This window comes from Heloderma suspectum, chromosome 5 (assembly GCF_057233095.1).
Source record: "Heloderma suspectum isolate Gila_16-S chromosome 5, 16-S_ref, whole genome shotgun sequence".
Classification (NCBI taxonomy): Eukaryota; Metazoa; Chordata; class Lepidosauria; order Squamata; family Helodermatidae; genus Heloderma; species Heloderma suspectum.
Genome location: NC_139462.1, coordinates 15,017,118 through 15,035,021, shown reverse-complemented (window position 1 = coordinate 15,035,021; position 17,904 = coordinate 15,017,118).

Sequence of the window (17,904 nt, the reverse complement as noted above, 5' to 3'; positions counted from 1 at the left end):
CTACTCATACATAGGAGCAACTGGCCCAGGTGGGATATGTACAGTTTAGAGGCAGGTAAGTATGTGATTAGCAGCTGTGCCATCCAGTGGAAGTTCTCTTCCTTACCAAGCCACCACCAATCGGCTTTGTGGCCGGGAGGATGACTCAGCAGAACATGATTTAGTGGGCCAGCTAGCACTAGCAGCTGATGGGAAAAAGGCCTTAAAATCATCTATGAGCATTTTGCCTGTTGTTTGCCTTTTATTTTTAAGGAGTAATTTTATGTAATTGCTGCCTGTTTTTGCTAGGGACCAACAATGCCAATTTCACATGCAGAGATGTGTTTAAAATGTCAAACTTTGTGTGGGATTTTACTATTCCCCCCATGCATCAGCAGGTAATCAGAATTTACAGGCAGTTTCTTGCTGGAACAAAGGATTGGCGTGCTTTAGGCACCAGTTAAAGACCCATCTTCTTACCCAGGCTTTTCCTGATTGATTGTGCTGCCCACGGTATTTGCTAATTATCGCACTGTGAGTGTTTGCTTTTAACACTTTTAAATGTTCTATTTTAATGTATTATAAGGTATTATAGCAAGCTCCTTAGAGACATTTTTATACATGGTAAGTGGAACCTATTAAATAAATGAAGTGGTTGGTTCAGTCCTGAAGGCCAGTGCAGTGCTCTACAGCATTACACTAAGGGTCAATGCGAACATTAAAGAAGAAGCTAGCAACTATGCCTTTTTCCTTTGTTTCGCTGTAAGTGCAGGAGATGTGATCTGGATCAGGACCCTAGAGTGAAGTAGGGGGATTTAACCCTTCCCTCACCTCCATGGTCCAGATTCAGAGAGGGGGCCCCATGCCTGCAATTTATATAGCTAAATAATGATCCACAAATGGATCACTATTTGGCAATATAAATTGCAGGGCTCTGATCCAGATGGGAACCACAGTGGGGGTGGGAGGGTTAATCCCCCCCACCGCTAGGGTCCTGATCCAGAATAGGGGACCTGCACTTACTCTAGAGTAAAACAGAAAAAGTCATAACTACTAGCTACTTCTCTAAAGTAATGTCTGCATTGGGGAGACTTGGGTTCAAATCCTGCCTCAGCTTCTGTGTGGGCTTGGACAAGTCACTATATCTCGGAATGACCTTATTGAAAGAGGGTTAGAGTATATAAGACAACTCTTCCAGCTCTGCCATTTCCCATGCCTTTGGGATAATTGGCCAGTGCTTGATTTCTAAAAAATGAAATGGAAAATTGAAAGCAACAAGGGAAGATAGAGGGGCACTCTGTAATGCTCTCTTTATTATTAATTCCCATAGTCAAAGTAGAAACTGGGGCTTCCAGAATAAGTATCAGGATGGAGTCCTCTTCGTCCAGACGAGGTATTCATTCTTCAACTCAACAGGTTTTGAAAGCTAGCAGTAATTTGGTAACTCATCATCTAGATCAGGGATGGGGTAACTGTGGCCCTCCTAAAGTTGTTGGACTACTATTCCCATTACCCTAGACAATTGGTCATGCTGGCTGGTGCTGACAGGAGATGGAGTCCCACAGTAGATTTTGAATGTGGTTGTTCAAACTGAACGAGAATGGATTGCCAGTGCAGCTCCTACCTGGAAAATGTTGGCCTGCTCCCTAACTTGATGCATTGGCCTGATTATGTGTTTCTGTCTGTGGGTGGATCCTTTCCTCTGAAGGTGGAAACCTGGCAATAATTTAATTCAAACGTTTTTTTTTTTTTAATCACTTCAATTTATTTCCAAATGGTAATTTTCTGTTTTAGAATGGAGCATGTGCAGAAGGCCCCTGGTTCAATCCCCGACATCTCCAGGCAAAGCTTGGAAAAAATGCCTCCCTGAAAACCTGAAGATCTCTTTTTGGTCAATGTAGACAATACTGAGCTTGACATTATGACTCTGTATAAGGCAAGTTCCTATGTTCCTAACTGCTGGTGAAGCAGTACCATGGCAACACCATTGTAGAAGTGTCTGAAGCTCCTTTTAATGGGTAAAAGGAAGAGTTAGGTAGAGTTTTCTGAAGCTCACTTCAGATTAACCCAGAAATGATCCAAGATCTTATCGAAAAATAAAAGAAAGAACTTGGATTATTTCCCCAAGCCAATCTAGGCCCTGGAAAAATTATGACCCACCACTCAACCAGTAGGGATGTACGAAAGTCACTTACCTTTTCGAAGGGTGGCATTCGCAGTGGGGGGGAGGCGCTCCATCCCTCCCCCCCCGAAATTCTCTCTGGCCAGCTCTGCTCCGTGGAGATTCTGTGGAGCCGCCGGCCAGGGCCATCCGCAGCCGGACATCCGGCAGCTGGGCAGCCTGCAGGGACGCAAATGGCGGCTGCCATAGCTGTCACCATTTGCATCCCTGTATTTTGTTGTGATAGGCTACGTAAATATTTACGTAGCCTATCACGGCAAACCCCCCCCAAAACAGTGGCTGCCATTTGCGTCCCCTTTTTTTGGCCGTTTCAGCCTATGTAAATATTTACATAGGCTATTACGGCAAAAAGAAAAAAGGGAACGCAAATGGCACAGTGGCCGCCATTTGTGTTCCCCTTTTTTCCGCCATAATAGCCTACATAAATATTTACATAGGCTAAAATGGCAAAAAAAATGGGATGCAAATGGCAGCCGCCGTAGCTGCTGCCATTTGCATCCGCTGTTTTTTTTTTTTTTTTTGCTGTGATAGGTTACAAAAATACTTACGTAGCCTATCACAGCCTCTGCAGGGACACAAATGGCATCCCTGCATTAGCCGTGATAGGCTACATAATTATTTACATAGCCTATCACAGCTATAATGAAGAAGCGAATGGCAACTGCCATTCGCAAGTCAGCGCGGACAGCAGCAGGTAAGTGCTCCGTTTCATGTGCCTTTCGTGGGGTGGGGGAGCGGGGGGCTTCGTTCCGCCACGGATTTCGGGGGGCTGAATGCACTGGCATTTGGCCTCACTGAGATCTGTGGTGGAATTCTCTGACATCCCTATCAACCAGTGAGATCTACAGAGGAAGATATAAGAGCCTGCAGGGGCAAAAACTGAGGAGGAGGAAGCCACCCATCATGATGGACTGATGAGAGGGGTACCTTCACTTTCATTGTTTGCCCCTCCTGACTGGCTGTTTTGGCATCATTACAAGGTGGACAAAGCTGCCATTTCTTTTTCATTGCTTTGCAGCCTGTCCAACTGCCCACACATCCTGGTTGGAAGAAGCTCCATAGGAGGAGTTACTTCATGATGTCTTCCCCTGGGCTTTTACTGGAAGTGTGGGAAGCTGGGGAGGCTACTGGCTGCCAGAGAGAGAAATGATTGTGCAGTGAAAGATAGGATACTCACACAAACACCTCAGCCACCTCATAACTAAGATAAGCACAAGACACCTGCACTCCACCCATGGCAATTTCACCAAAATGTTCTTCTCTTTTGATTCCCCCCTCACACAAAATATCGATTTCTTTTCTATCAAATTGAATGAGAATGGTTGAAAAAATGCAAAAGTAATTTTTGGCACCATACTAGAACTGCTTGACTGCTTTCCTGGCTCTTGTTATGCATGTAGAGTTGCCCAGGGACTATAGAGTTGAAAGGATGCACTCTCTGGCCTCTGGCATCAGCCAGGGGACCAAGCACCACTGGGAAGGTGCATGCTCTGCCTCGCAGGAAGACCATCAGGGCAAGGGGGAAGACCTTGGAAGAAGGAGAAACTATAAGGACTTTGCTTTCCCCCTTCCTCCTGGAAGGAACACTTGAATTTAACTACAAGTTGTCTTGGGTCTGAAAGGCTGAAGGGAAACACACCACGGCCCAGCCTTCCCCAACCTGGTGCCCTCCAGATGTTTTAGACTACAACTCCCAGCATTCCTGACCATTGGCCATGCTGGTTGGGTCTTATGAGGATTGGTGTCCAAAACGTCTGGCTCCATCCATCAGCCAGGGGGTTAAGGCAGAGTGGGCACCTGGGCACCCTCCAGATGTTCAGTCCTAGCCAGCATAGACAATGGAGAGGGGAGAAGGGAGTTGCAGTCCAGCAACATCTGGAGGACCACATATTGCCCACCCTTGGATTAAGGGTTGCTTGGCTGTGTGTTACTACATTGTATTGTAAGTTGCCTTAAGGGTAATTCAATCAAATCTTCTAAATAAGGGTGCAATCCTATTGAGATGGCTGTAAGCCTATGGCCACCCAATGCAGAGTGGGAGGAATGGCCAAGGTGGACTTTGCCTCTGCACTCCTCCTGCTCTGTATTTTTGCTTGATGGGCTTTTGCCCTGTCTATCTGGGGCTGTGCAGAGCAGGAGGAAAGGAGGCTAGGAAGGCCTGGGGATATGGTGTAAGGTGGGCTCGCCAATCCCCTCTGCACCCACCCCCTTTCCCTCCTGTCTGAAGTTGCCTCAGAGAGCATTCGTTCAGTGATGGATAAGGAGTACTAAGGAACTGCTGTTCCTTAAGCAAACTCCTTGGAGTTAATGGGATAATTGAATGCCATCATTAAAGAGGTGAGGAGACTCTTCATTTTGAAAACATCAACTCCAGCCCATTTGGATTAATCATAGAATAGTAGGGTTGGAAGGGGCCTACAAGACTATCGAGTCCAAACCCCTGCTCAGTGATTCTTCCTTCTCAGTGTCACGGTAACATTATACCAACCACGTGTAATGTAGTATTAGCTCTGCTTCTTGCTGAGAGGATCACAAGATCTTTGTGGACCTGCTCATGGGAAAAGCTCTCAAGTCAAGAGCATCCTTAGAAACATGTTGAGTGGTCCTCCTGCTTCTTCAGGCTAGAAGTCCACGGCATTCTACCTCTAATATGAACAGTGAAAGGTCATTATGAAACTAGATGGAGAGCCTAATGGAAAGGGTCAGATGTTAGGGACAAAGAGAGGATGACTGTAATAGACTGTGTTGTAAAGGAGATTTTGTCAGCAAGGAAGCCTGCAGATTCTGTCGACTGTATTAATGTAGGTGATATCTCCTGGGATTAGTTCTCACTCACAGCTGATGCCGTAGACTTGCGCCTGGATTGTGCCACTTCCATTGTAGCTAAAGTAGGTTCACAATCCATCTTCAATGGAACTAGAGCATTGTCTTCAGTGGGAAAGGCAGGATATAAGTTAAATAAAGAATTTGGAAAAGAGCATGGAAATGAGAGGGCCAGTCTACAACTGTGTCTCTCCATCAGCCATGAACTGCCCACCTTCCAACCCAGATGCAGGAGTTAAGGTGATAACATGTAGGTCACTTGGAGGTATGTCTGTTAGGGAGCCCATCAAGGGTCAGGATAGGCAGCTTCTTTCTAGAAGAAATCCTTGCAGGAATATGAACCCAAGAACTTCCACATCCTGACCTTGATGTTATTAAGCCATGAGTGCAGAACTGCATGTCTGGGCTCACAATCTGGCCCTCTGGTGGTTCCAATCCATTCCTCCTGGGGTCCCCCAATGGCCATGCCTCCTTCCCCTGGCCCCTCCCCCTTTACCACTGCTCATTTTGTGGTTTCCCAGCTTTTATCCAGCAAGTGCTAGGGTCAGGCCAGGTAAGGCATCAACCCCAGCGGTCCCTACGAGGGTATGCAAACCCTAGCAAATGCCTCCTTGGGTATGAATCAGCAAAACCCAAAGTTCTCTGAATTCCATCTCAAAGCTCATTCCAACTCAAGTCCCTATGAGGTGGCAAACTTTGAGAACTTTGTTCTCTTTTTTTTGCATGAAGATTCATGCGTACCTCCCTGCATATTTTTCCAAATGTATGCATCAGTTGTGTATGTTTTTGTAATGCACGCATTTTTGAAATGTATGCATGCTCGCGAATGCTTCTTCTTTTGGACTACAAATCACATTGCAAGCTCAAAAATGTATGGACTTTGACTGTAGCTCAGTCTGGAAGGTGCAAACTGGGTAAAATCCTGCTCAAAAATTCACTGAAGCAAATTTCTCATCCATCCCTAATGTCTCCTTATGCAGGATGCCTCAGGGCAGTGTCAAATCATTATTCCTTATATGCTGTCATACCTCCAAGCAATTTAGTAATCTTTTTGTAAAGACAACAGTGGTTGTGCTAACGTTTAGCTTTATTTGTTTTAAACACGTCACATGATGCAAAGTTTTATTAAGGGGGTTCAGCTGCTCCCCCCGGGTTGAGCCTGTCAAATAGGTACTTCCTCATGCCATTCCCAGGCACTTCAGGTTGGTAAGGTGGTCTCCCAGTCGCTTGATGATTTTCTTTGAGTTTTTCATTTACTTCTGATTCCAAGAACTCACACAGCTGAAGGTGCTACACTGCAGAGATTATTGATTGCATTGCAAAGTTTAAACTAGCTTTTGTAAATGTGACTCTGATGGGCATTCAGATGAGGAAAGAGGAATCTGGATTGAATCCCTTTTGCAACAAGCTAGCTGTCAGGATGGAAACTGAGTCCATAGAGCCCCAGAGCAATTCTGATTCTGAGGAGGAACAGCAATCTGTGGGAGAGGAGCTCGCTCATCTCTCACAAGCACTTCAGCTGGCAGAGATTCCTCCTGCCAGCATTCCTGGGCTAGATAGTGACCCTGGCAGTGAGAGAGCGCTGGAGGGGGGCTTGCTGGATGCTCGGCGCAGACGCAGGGAGTGATGGCAGATGGAGGGCACTGAAAGGAGGCGCTCCGCTCATTTGGCACTAAAACTATGGTCGCGTCCCGAGGACCCAAGGGAAAGAGGGAGGATCTCTCCATAGCCCATAAGTTCAGAGTCTTCCCGCGCTTCTCCTTCAAACGGGGACCAGCTGCCTTACCTGGAGCTTAGGCTGCTCTGCTATCTTTCCCCAGTGCTGTTCCTTGCTTAGTCGCTAGTGATTAGTATCTGAAAGAGTCATAATAAAGTAATAAAGGAATAAAGCCTTGGAAAGAATCCTCGTCGTCTGTGTCCTGACTGAGTTGGCTATTGGAAGGGACTGCAAGAGGCAGCTAGGGTGCTCTTGACACTAGCATTACTGGGAACTGTAGTTTTAGCTCCTTTCGCGGAAAATGGCCAGAACAAGCATATAGTAATAAAACTGGTTCCACATTTCACCTCTCAAATTTTATGGTTTAATACCAAGAAAACATTCAGGACTCATGTTATACAGTCACCAACAGGAACTTTGAAAAGGATGGGTTGTTCTTTGCTTTGCAGCTAGGTATTGCATTTTGTTGGGGAAAACATTTGCCATGTCAGTTAGAACAATTTGAGCAGCTGAAGTTCTGAGAGCTACCCTTTCTATCAGCCTTCCTCACCTTGGTACCCCTTCAGATATGTTGGGCTACTTCCATCATCCCCAGACAGCACAGCCAGTGACATGGACTATCCCTAGTAGGGAAGTGGCTGATCCACTTGGTTTTAACTAGGGATGTACGAAAGTGACTTACCTTTCGCGGATTATGTTGATGGTGTGGGGGGGGAGGCGATCCATTCCTCCCCCTTGGAATCCTCGATGGCCGGCTGTGCTCCAGGCCAGCCCACAGCCATCCGCAGCTGGATTTCCGGCCGCGGAGGACTCTGGGGAAAAAAACAAACGCGTACACAAATGGCGGCAGCTACGGCTGCCGCCATTTGCGTTCCTTATTTTTGGCCATCTGAATCTACATAAATACTTACATAGACTATGACGGCAAAAAGAAAGGGGAACACAAATAGCGTAGTGGGCGCTATTTGGGTCCCTTTTTGATTCACCGTTTTAGCCTACATAAATCTTTACGTAGGCTAAAGCGGCGAATCAAAAAGGGATGCAAATAGCGCCCGCTACGCTATTTGCGTTCCCCTTTATTTTCGCCGCCATAGTCTACATAAATATTTACGTAGACTAAGATGGCCAAAAATAAGGAATGCAAATGGCGGCGGCTGTAGCCGCCGCCATTTGCGTACGCGTTTTTTTTTAAACCCACCCAGCCATGATAGGCTACGTAAAGATTTACGTAGCCTATCACATTGTTTTTTTTTTTTAAACCTAGCCATGATAGGCTACGTAGATCTTTACATAGCCTATCACGTCTTTTTTTTTTTAACAAGACTGGAAATGGTGGCGGTGGCAGCCGGTCGGAAGACCTGCTGCAGCGGCCGCTGCTGCCGCAGCGGCCACTGGAGCCACCGCCACCTGGAAGATCCGCCCCAGGTAAGTCTCGTCCCAGGGGGGATCCGTGGGGAGGTGGCGGGTGGCGGACCGTTCCGCCATGGAGTTCGGGGGGGCCGAATGCACTGGCATTCGGCCTCACCGAGATCCGTGGCGGAATTCTCTGACATCCATTGTTTTAACATAGTTTAGAGCAGGGGGCGCCTGTGACCCTCCAGACATTTTTTGTGGCCTGCACTGCCCCTACCAAGTTTGCTGCCAAAATCTGGTAGCAAAACAGCACCAAAAAAGGGCTGGTTTAAACGAAAAAGCAGCCTTCTTCTTTTTACTGTGATGCCACTGAATTTCAGCTGGTGGGATAGCGGTATGGCAGTGGTTTGCTCCCAGAGACATGGCAGCAAACCATTGCTTCATTCCCTTCAAGCAAGGAAAAAGCAGCTCTTCTTTGCTCCTGCACCACTGAATTTCAGTGGCGACATGGGAGCAGGGATGTTGCCCTCTGTGGGTTCTAGAGGGGGAAATTGCTACGGCTGTGCACCGCCTCGTTACGACGTCCAAATAATGAGGCGAAGCGGGCTGTTTTGGACCAAAATCCTCATGATACGAGGCGGTTCAGAGTAGTATCGAGGCACCCTGGGGTGAAGTGCCCCCCCCCAAAGCACCTCCTCTGCCTCGTATTTTTTGGAGCTCTACTGAAAGCCTCAGCAGTCCAGGCAGGCTGTCTCCAAAATGTATCAACTTCTCAACATTCACATGGAGGGGCATGACGAGGAGAGGGAGGGAGTGAGGGAGGGAGGGGGAAGGCAGGGGGAGGTGGGAAGGCAAGCTCAGCAGGAGGAGGGAGTGTGCTCTGGCAAATAGGAACCCTCAGCCAGAACCGACGCTAGCAGTCTCCAGTTGGAGAGAGCATTGGAGGAAGGGGGTATACACTTCGGTGAAAGGCTGTTTGGTCATTGCCCTAGCTGTGTCTTTGGGGGAGAGGGCCAGTGTGGGTAGATGATCATTTGTGTGCGCATGCGCATGTGCATTCCTAGGTGTTGTTCCTTCACTTTATTCAATTTTGATTGCCATTAGGCTTTCCTCAGAATTTAAATTAAAAGGAAACAGCTTGGTTGTGCTGGGAGCATTCCCTTCCCTTGCTCCTTGATTGTCCGTCCCCATTGGGATGGTGTCTTTTGCAGCACCTATTCCAGTTGCTTTCTCCTATATCTTTGTTCCTCCAACTCGTTTGTTACTCGTATTTGATTAGATTCATCTCTCCTTTCCATACTTTTTCAAACTAACATAGCTTTTCCTTGCAAGTTGCTGCCACGCTCCCCCTCCCCCACCATTCCTGTGTTTGTTTGTTTATTCGATTTTGGACTCTGCAAAAGGTTGCATTTGTTGTGTAATGTCGAGTCTTACTTCTAGGGATGTCAGAGAAATCCGCTGCAGATTCAAATGAGGCTGGATTCTTTGGAATCCAACCTCAGGAAACTGCAGCGGATCGGGACCACTTACCTCTGCTCCAGAAGGACTGGAGGTGGAACGGCACTCGGCTGCTTCTTCCAGCCAGAACTGTTTGTCTTCTCCCTGTCCCTGCTGATTGCCTTTACAAAAAAAGTATTTTTTTTTTAAATGGCGATGGGGGGGGGGGGATGTGCCCATAGACTTATATGCAAATAGAGTCATGAATCTTGTGTATAAGTCTATGTGTCCATAGGCTTATACGCAAGATTCACCGCTCTATTTTGCATATAAGTATATGGGCACATGTGATCAGCAGGACACATAGACTTATGTGCAAGATTCATGACTCTATTTGCGTATAAGTCTATGGGCACATCCCCCCCCCCCCAATCACCTTAATATAAAGAAAGAAAGAAAGAATTTTTTTGTAAAGGCAATTGGCAGGGGCAGGGAGGAGATGAACAGCTCGGGCTGGCAGGAGGGAAGGTAAGTGCCCCCAAGCCAGTCCCCCCCCTCCGGAATCCAAGCAGAGCGGAACCACTCTGGAGGATTCCGGGGGAGAGGAATGGATCACCCCCCACACAGATTCCCCACCGGAACAGACGGTGGGGAATCCGTATACCCCTACTTACTTCTGCTTTCTCCGTTCTGTTTTCTTGTTGTTTTTGTCAGTCAACTGTGTCTGTTAGATTTTTACAAACCCAGTCTTATTTAGAATTTTAAAAACAAACATTGACTTCTGGGTATGTTCCCCCCCCCTTTAAGTCATATTTTATTTATTTATTATTTATTAATTAAATTTATTAATCGCCCATCTGGCTGGTCACCCAGCCACTCTGGGCGATGTACAACAACAAAACAGTTAAAACAATAAAATTCTACATTAAAAAACATCATGAAAATACGCTAACCCACCCCAAATGCCTGCCTGAACAATCATGTTTTAAATGTGCAGTGGAAGCTCATTAAAGAGGGGGCATGGTGGAGTTCCCTATGGAGGGAGTTCCACAGAGTGGGGGCCACCACAGAGAAGGCTCTATCCCTCGTCCTCACCAGCCTAGCTATCCTGGCTGATGGGACAGAGAGAAGGCCAACCGAGGCTGATCTTGTTAAGTGGCCTGTCTGGTGTTGCTGGAGGTGCTCCTTAAGATAGGCTGGGCTGGAACCATATAGGGTTTTAAAGGTCAAAACCAACACCTTGAATTTGGCCCGGAAAACAACTGGTAACCAGTACAACTTCTTCAGCACTGGAGTGATGTGATCTCACCGGCGGCTGCCTGTAATCAGGCAAGCCACCGCGTTCTGTACCAGCTACAGCTTCTGAACTGTCTTCAAGGGTAACCCCACATAGAGCACATTACAGTAGTTTAAACGAGAGGAGACCAGGGCATGTACTACTACCAATGGGAGCAGATGGTCGGGAAGGTAGGGGTGCAGCTGCTGTATCAGATGGAGTTGGTACAGCACTGTCCGGCTCACAGCTGACACCTGAGCCTCCATGGACAGCTGGGAGTCTAAAATGACCCCCAGGCTGCGGACCTGGTCTTTCAAGGGTAGCCGTACCCCATTCAACACCAGGTCAACATCTCCCAACCTCCTCTTGTCTCCCACCAAAAGTACCTCAGTCTTGTCAGGGTTCAGCTTATTCCTCCCCATCCAGCCACTCACCATCTCCAGACATTTGGACAGGGATTCTATGGCCAACCTTGGTGAAGATTTGAAGGACAGGTAGAGCTGCATGTCATCCGCATATTGATGACACTGCACCCCAAACCTCCTCATAATAGCCCCCATTGGCTTCACATAGATGTTAAATAGCATCGGGGAGAGGATGGAACCTTGTGGCACCCCACAAGGTAGTGGCCACGGGTCCGAAAACTCCTCTCATTCCTGCTGGAGAGGAAAGACCAGAACCACCGCAATATGGTGTCTCTAATGCCCAACCCCTCCAGGCGGTCGAGGAGGATACCGTGGTCAATGGTATCAAAAGCTGCTGAGAGGTCGAAGAGAACAGGGAAGGAGCATTCACCCCTATCCAGAGCCCTCCTCAAATCCGCCAAGGTGACCAAGGCTGTTTCTGTCCCATGCCCAGGCCTGAAGCCCGACTGAAATGGGTCTAGATAATCAGTTTCTTCCAAGTGTGCCCTAAACTGCATTGCCACCACCCGCTCAATCACCTTGCCCCAAAATGGCAGATTTGAGACTGGGTGAAGTTGTTCAGAACTTGGGGATCGAAGGAGGGTTTTTTTAAAAGCGGTCTTATCACTGCCTCCTTGAGAGCTGAAGGCATCACTCCCTCCTCAAGGGAGGCGTTCACCACTACCCTGATTCCCTCACCCAATATTCAAGCATTTAGTTTTTTCTTTCTTTCTAGATCCTTAAAGACATATTATAGAAGCCTGTGTGTGTAGTGTTTGTCCCTCCACCCCAGTGCTGAAGTGAATCGTCTGTGTGTGGATCCTCCCAAAACAGAAATTAAAGAAGGGCTTTTTAAAAATTAGGGTTTGATTTGGCTGTTATCTAATTGCCTGTGCTATCACCCTGTATTTCTTGAAGTTATCCTGCCTTCTATAAAAGAACATGAAATATAAAACAATAAATTAAAGACACCCATCATTTGCTTAGGTAGTTCTGCTTTTCTTTAGCCCTTCTGTGTCTGTATCTGTGTATGTGTGCGTGCTAGGTTGTAGTTCCACCAACACTATACATCCAAATTTCAAGGCAGTGTTGAAAAAGTGCAAGTACACATAGTATTACCTTCTTATTCCAATAACAGTCCACTGTGTGGCAAAGCAATTCAGTGCAATATGAAGCATCTTCGGGGTGCTGGCAGGAGCAGAAGCAGAGGTGGGGAGAAGTTACAGCTCTTTGCTTTGGGAGTTTTCCTGGAAATAATCTAATTTCACCTGCACCTTGCACACAAGCCAGTGGGCCAAAGTGCCTGAACTGTGGTGGGTGCAATGACCTCGAGGGGTGCTAGGAGGGGCCCAGGTGTCACATGTGTGCATGGAAACAGGGAGAACTTACAGCTCTTGGCTTTGGGAGTTTTCCTAGAAAAACTCAAATTTCACCTGCACCTTGCACACAAGATGGTAGGCCAAACTGCCTGGGCTTTGTGGGGTGCAATGCCCTCAAGGGGGGCTGGGAGAAGCCAAGGTATTGTGTGTGTGTGTGTAGAATAGGGGAGACGTTACAGCTCTTTGCATGGAGAGCTTCTTTGGAAAACCTCAGATTTTAACTCCGCCTAGCACAAAAACAGCTGAGCCAAAGTGTCTGAAATTTTGCAGGTGGCCTCTTCTACAGGTGGGTGAAGAGGTCCCTAGATTTAATGCCTATAGTCTAAAAACTGAAAAAGTTATGACCATTTGTGTTTTCCCATGCAAGTCAATGGGAAAACATCAAAACTGCATGATCCAGATATCCGAATCTCGCTTTGGATTCGGATCCGAGTCAGATTGGAGGGGGTCCAAATTGGTCTGAGGCAGATCGGGGTCACTTCGGATGATCCAAAGCGGCATCCAAAGCGAATCGGGGGTCCGTGCACAGCCCTAGAAATTGCCCCATGAATCCCCAGAGGCTGCCTACCCTTAGTTAAGAGACAGGTAAATATGTAATTAGCAGATGGTGCCAGCCAATGGAAATTCTCTTCCTTAGCCATCCTGTTACTCAGGAAACTAGGCTATTATGGTGCAGAGCCTCTTATGATATTAAGAGATATTATCATAAGATATTATCTTAAGAGATATTATCTTAAGATATCTTAAGATATTAAGATGATATTAATAGAGGTTTGAGGCAGGCAAGGATGTGGTGCCAGCCAATGGAAATTTTCATTGTCGCCAACTGATCAATCAGCTTTGTGTGGGAGCATGACTTGACAGCCTGGGATTTCATATTGGACAGTGCTAGCTCTGATCAGTATCAGGGCTCCATCTTATTTAGCTTTTTTTTTTGCCATCATACATCAGGATTCCAATTAAATAAATAGAAATGCAATATAACAAGAGATGAAGTGTCATGTTTTTCCCACACTAGACAGAGCCAACCCAAGATATTTTGTTGCTGGGGTGAAGGACAAAATAAGCTTGGATGAGCATCTTTTGAGAAAACTATGCTTAGCCATCCTTCAAAAATGTACAGTTAGAAAAGACTGGTTCAACATCTTTGTACACATTTCAGCTTAAGTTTCCTAAGCGCACTTCAGCCACAATTCTTCATCTTTGATAAAAGCACTAGACATGACATGCTTTTATATTGTTGTTTTCATTTATTTTTCATATGGAAGTACTACACAAGGATCGATTGTGTCCAGTTGCTCTGCCCTAAAGTGAGCTTGTCAAACAGGTACCCTCCCATGCCTTTCTGGGGCACTGTCAGGTGTTTCAGGTTAATGAAGTGGTCTCTGAGCCACATGGAGGCCTTCGCTTGCTCCTCCAGATATCTGGACTCCAGGAAGTCACACAGCTGAGAGGTCAAATACAAGCACAGCTAAATTGCATAGACTTATTGCATTGCCAGATTGAGCTAGCCTTTGACAGCATCCATTGAGATTTACAAAGAAGAACAAGGAATCTGTGATTAATCCCCTTGACAGGAGGCAGCATTGTCTGTGATTGTAGCTTGGGGTTAACTCATGATTAAAGACTACCACATGCCTGAACAGTTACATATTCTCAGATTTTAAGTGGAGCCTCATTAGGTCGTGCAAAGCACATTTCTGCTTTAGATTTCCAGATACAACAAGCCTGGCACCTTGAAAGATGATTTTTGAAGCTAGCAGTTTTGAAGAAGAAACGTTTTCCAGACAAATTAGAACGCTTGATGTGCAGTCCTCAGAACTAAACCCCAATGCATTCAGCTTCCTCACCATGCTAATCTACAAGCGTCTGAGGCACAGTAGAAGTTCATAATGAAGACTTACATGAGGTTTCCCTTCTTGACTGCTGGCTTGTGCAGATCCAGATGGGCAGATCTCACCTTCTTCTCTGCCTGCAGGGCTTCTGGTTGTTACTCAGATCACCTTGATCTGTTCTGTGTAAGAGTCACATTTAGCTTGTAAAGACACAATGCGTGAGGTTTGTGTGTTAAGAGGTACATAGATTGTGTAGGTCACTTGGGGATAAACAAGCAAGCATCAGCAGTAAGGAGTAGAGAACCCATCCCAGGTCGGGTTTTCTGGGCACCCGCAGAAGCGCAGCCCCTACTCGCCCCCCCCCGGACCCACGCTTGGGCCGCCCATGAGCTCAGCAAGTTGCCTAGACTCACCGCAATGCTGTCCGGTGAGCACCCGCCATTTTCCTGCCTTTGTTGTGCATGCAAAAAGGAAGTTTAAAAATGTTCATGTTTAAATATGTGCAGTTTGGGGCCAGGAAAGCTTAATGTGTGCAATATTAGAGGCATAATGTATAAACAAAGAATCCCATGTTGTTTAAGCCAGAACAAAGGCAAACAAGTTATGAGAGCATATAACATATAATGGGATGAACCCTTAATGAGATGGGTCATAACCATTAAAAGGAAGGGGAAAAGCATATTGACACATTTTTAGCTGCTGCAAGTTCCCAACCTTCTTGGGAGCAGGTTTTCAAGAGGGAGTAGGTTTCCATGCTACAGATTCCCAATATTATGCATAATGCCACTGACAGCATGGCTTTTGTCAGCTATGTTGAACTGAGCGGAAGAAACATCTTGCTTTATGAGTGTCCAGGAATGCATCTTATAGGTAACTCAAAGACCTATGAGTACTGAAGTCTTGAATATATCCCAGAACTAACTTCTAAACACTCACAGTTTAGAATATATACCACATTGAAGAGCTGATGCTACAAACACAGCCATTAAGGGTTCCTTCTCTACCACCCCCACTAAGCCTGATTTTGAACAGTAACTATGTGTTCTACACCCACGCAAGAATGTAGAAGCATAACTGAACAGTACCCCCCCCCCGTTAATTGGGAGAAATAACAAACAACTTACCGTACACAAGTAAACATAGCTAGCACACAGCTTGAAGTGCACCAGATGAATTACAGCAGCCTCACACTCTGTTTAGATGTTTTACCACACCTGAGAAGCCATTGCAAACTGGTAGGAATGACCACTCTAAAGACTCAGCACCTACTGCTTTAGAGAAGAGGTTGACCCTCTTCGTCTTCCTGCATTGAGCAGGGGGTTGCACTCGACGGTCTTGTAGACCCCTTCCAACCCTACTCTTCTATGATTCTGTTAGTACAGTTCAGGGGCTGATACATATGTGATTAACAGCAGTGCCACCTGGCTGCTTTTTCTTTCTATCTTACTACCCACCAGTCAGCATTTGGGTGGGACGATGACAGCTGTATGGCCACGAGGCAGCTTGGTGGCCACTCTTGTGAACAGAATGCTGGACAAGATGGGCCCTTCATTTGATGCATCATGACTCTTCTTATGTTCTCATAGAGATAAGAAGTCAACTTTGAAGCTTGCTGAAGAATATTTACTCAGGTACAGGTTTAAATAATATTTTCTTCTGAGTACATAGGCCTAGATTGCAACTTCCTGGACTGATTTTTTTCTGCCCTTGTTTTTAATGAATCACCCCCCTTATGTATTTTGTTTATGAATCAAAAATATGAATATTTTAAAAATATGCAATATACAATACTTTGATACAATAAAAGAATCTTCAAAAGATTATACTTAATGTGTTCCACTGCAATCCTATACAGGTTTACTCAGAAAGAACCCCCCTTGAGTTCCTTACTCTTAGCCCCTGGTGACTATAGGATTATAACCCCAATGTTAATACAACACGTTGCTTAATACTGAACAATCTCAGTCCTACTATAAACTTTATTTCCCATGTGCCTGCTCCAATAATGGAAAAAATAATTAAGTCTGCATTCTTTATATTTGAAATCCTGCCTTCCTTATATCTATATCTAATGAAATATGTTAATTTCAGTCAACTAATAACACACAACCAACACTTATTTTCTCATATTTTAATCAACAGCAGAATATTTTCCAATATTGTACAATTAAACAATTAAACAGCTTGCTGTCATTCACAAATGAACAACAAAAGATTTCCTGTCTTGTTCCCCAATCTTCCAAATGTTCAAGAAACAGTCTTTTACAGTGCAAGTCTATACATGACTACTGAGGCATGAAATTGCCACTGGGTTTTGTAGGGCTTATCCCTAGGTATCCCCTCCTCCTCCTTTTTATCCTCACACCATCAACCCTGTGAGGTGGGTTGGGCTGAGAGTCTGTGACTGGCCCAAAGTCACCCAGTGAGCTTCCATGGCTGGGTGGGGACTAGAACCCGGATCTCCTGACTCCCAGTCCAACACTCTAGCCACTGCCCCATGCTGGCTCTCACTGTTTTGAAAATTATCCTATCTATATCTATGTCTGACCAACCATCCCCATCGAAAGAGAGGACATGGAGGACAACTATGGATTTCCTGCTTGAAAAACCATTCCCCTCTGTGTTGAGTTCTGGGAGGTAGGGATCAGGTAAGTCCGTAAGAAAACTCTTGATAGGACAATGTTTTTCAGCCATCCCGTCTTGATCAGAGTATAGTCTGTTTAGGGCACAATTCATGGGGGAAGAAAGCTTTCCTGAAATAGGAGGACAGCTTTTGGCAGAGCACCAGCTCTACCTTTTCTGTGGAGCTGGACACAACACTGCCTCCCCCCCCACACACACACTGGATGCAAACTGGGGGTCAGGATGCCAACACATTTGCTGCTGTTGCCATTTGCAGCGGCAGCACACCCAAAACCCTTTTGTAAAAATAAAAGACCCTGGGCTCCAACACCTGCCAGTGGTGATGCCTACCTGTGAGAAACTCTTAGAAAATTTCTCCTCCCCCTGGAGAGATTTGGTGAAATTGTCCCCCTAATTGCTCTGCCCACAAATAGGGTGGAGAATTTGGAGAGGCCATTTGTGCACAGCTCTTCTTGCAGCCCATTCTCTCTCAGCCTCAACGCCCATAAACTTAGGCCAAAACCACTGAAATCAGAGCAGATTCACAGCTCCACTGACATCAGAACCACCAGCCTCCTCTGGCCAAAACGGATATTACTTAATCTGTATCTAGCAACTTTATCTTTTTTTTTCCTTTTCATTTTTGCTCCAGAGTAGGCACAGCACCATATCAGGACTCTAGGGTAAGGTGGCTTTAACCACGTCCTCTTCCACTATGGTCCCAGTCTGGATTGGGACCCCAGCACCTAGTCTAGAATAAATTATTCAAGGGCGCAATCTTATGCATGTTTAGACAGGAAAACGTCCTGCAATTCCCAGCATGCCCCACCCAGCCATGGCTGGCTGGGGCATGCTGGGAGTTGTAGGACTTTTTTCTGTCTAAACATGCATAGGATT